Source organism: Hylobates moloch, unplaced genomic scaffold (genome assembly GCF_009828535.3).
Source record: "Hylobates moloch isolate HMO894 unplaced genomic scaffold, HMol_V3 SCAFFOLD_18, whole genome shotgun sequence".
NCBI classification, from domain to species: domain Eukaryota; kingdom Metazoa; phylum Chordata; class Mammalia; order Primates; family Hylobatidae; genus Hylobates; species Hylobates moloch.
In genome coordinates, this window is record NW_026652293.1 from 57,952,181 (window position 1) to 57,954,399 (window position 2,219).

The 2,219-nt window shown below is 43.8% G+C and overlaps 1 pseudogene; it reads left to right on the top strand.

Annotated features, from left to right (window-relative positions):
* Nucleotides 1-326: 326 nt before the first annotated feature.
* On the top strand, nucleotides 327-1,277 carry LOC116457853 (aldo-keto reductase family 1 member B1-like; annotated as a pseudogene).
* The last annotated feature ends 942 nt before the right edge of the window (nucleotides 1,278-2,219 follow it).

Here is a 2,219-nt window from a genome sequence, read left to right on the forward strand (position 1 = left end):
TATTTATATATAAAATGCATGTAGGCTAGACTATATGCTACTTCAGTCTCTCTACCTATCCATAGTTGGGAAAATCAGGTAGGTCCCTGTGGCCATAATAAAAGGACCCACTGCTTCACATCAGGTACCTACTAGAAAATAAGCAACTTCCCACTTACTGGCTTTGCAAATCCAAATCTATTAAGTGGCTCTACTGTCACAGTAAGTATTTCATTGTTGATTAGACCAGGCATTCTTAAAGACATAACTATTTTAATATTATTAAGTTGCTTAAAGAGTCACTGAGGTACATGGTTCTGGGTGGGGGTCTGGAGAGCGCAGCAGCCATGGCCAGCCTCCTTGTGCTCAACAATGGCACCAAGATGCCCATCCTGGGGCTAGGCACCTGGAATTCCCTTCCGGGCCAGGTAACTGAGGCTGTGAAGGTGGCCATTGACGTTGGGTACTGCCACATCGACTGTGCCCACATGTACCGGAATGAGAATGAGGTGGGGGTGGCCATTCGGGAGAAGCTCAGGGAGCAGGTGGTGAAGTGTGAGGAGCTCTTCATCGCCAGCAAGCTGTGGTGAGCGTACCATGAGAAGGGCCTGGTGAAAGGAGCCTGCCAGAAGATGCTCATTGACCTGAAGCTGGACTACCTGGACCTCTACCTTATTCACTGGCCAACCAGCTTCAAACCTGGGAAGGAATTTTTCCCATTGGATGAGCTGGGTAATGTGATTCCCAGTAACACCAACATTCTGGACACATGGGCGGGCATGGAAGAGCTGGTGGATGAAGGGCTGGTGAAAGCTACTGGCATCTCCAACTTCAACCATCTCCAGATTGAGAGGATCTTAAACAAACCTGACTTAAAGTATAAGTAGGCGGTTAATCAGATTGAGTGCCACCCATACCTCACTCAGGAGAAGTTAATCCAGTACTGCCAGTCCAAAGGCATCATGGTGACTGCCTACCGCCCCTTCAGCTCTCCCGACAGGCTCTGGGCCAAGCCTGAGGACCCTTCCCTCCTGGAAGATCCCAGGATCAAGGCAATCACAGCCAAACACAATAAAACTACAGCCCAGGTTCTGATCTGGTTCCTCATGCAGAGGAACTTGGTGGTAATCCCCAAGTCTGTGACACCAGAATGCATTGCTGAGCACTTTAAGGTCTTCAATTTTGAGCTGAACAGCCAGGATATGACCACCTTATTCAGTTACAACAGAAACTGGAGGGTCTGTGCCTTGGTGAGCTGTGCCTCCCACAAGGATTACTCCTTCCATGAAGAGTTTTGAAGCTGTTGATGCCTGCTTGTCCCCAAATGACCTATACCATGTTTCCTGCCTCATTTTTTTTTTTTTGCTTGCAAAAGTAGTATGGCCTGTGTCACTCAGCAGTGGGACAGCAACCTGTAGAGTGGCCAGTGAGGGTGTGTCTAGCTTGATGTTGGATCTGAAGAGCCCTGTCAATAGAGTAGCTTTGCTTTGCCCTTCTTTTTGCCCAGCTGGGGAAAGTACAACCTGAATACCCTTTTCTGACCAAAGAGAAGCAAAATCTACCAGGTCAAAACAGTGCCACTAACAGTTGAGTTTTGACTGCTTGGAAATGTAATCCTTTCAGCAAGACTTCTCTTTGCCTCAAATAAAAAGTGCTTTTTGTGGAAAAAAAAAAGTCACTGAAGAAAAATTACAAAGATCTATAAATGTGTAGCAAAGTAGAATAGCCTTTGTACTAGTTTCAAATCATGTCTCTATCACTTACCAACTGGGCAACTTTGAGTAGTGTATATACATCTTCACTGTTTTTCTCAGGGCATGTTTGGGTGCAACAATTAGATACTTACTCAAGCTAGTACATATAAAAGGGAACTTTATTAAAAAGATATGGATCTTACAGAATCCAAAGACCAGACGAACAACTGCATCCATTCTTGGTAACATTTATGGGAAACTGAGGCTTAGGTAGGTTAAGTCTCTTAACTACTAAGCCTTATGGGGAGAGGAAATCCATACATGTACTGAGCACTGCTTAGGAATGAATCAATTATGTGTTTTGTACTTACATGAATCTGCTATTTTTCTAATGTATGTAAATGCTACTCTGAGTAAGGAAGTTCAAATATATATTTAAGTGTGGCTTTTATCATGTTCTTTCTTAGCCAAGAGACAGTCAATATACACGGGAGTATCCATAAAGTTTCTTTTTCCTTTAAAAATAGTTCCTTTTAAAAAAAAGTT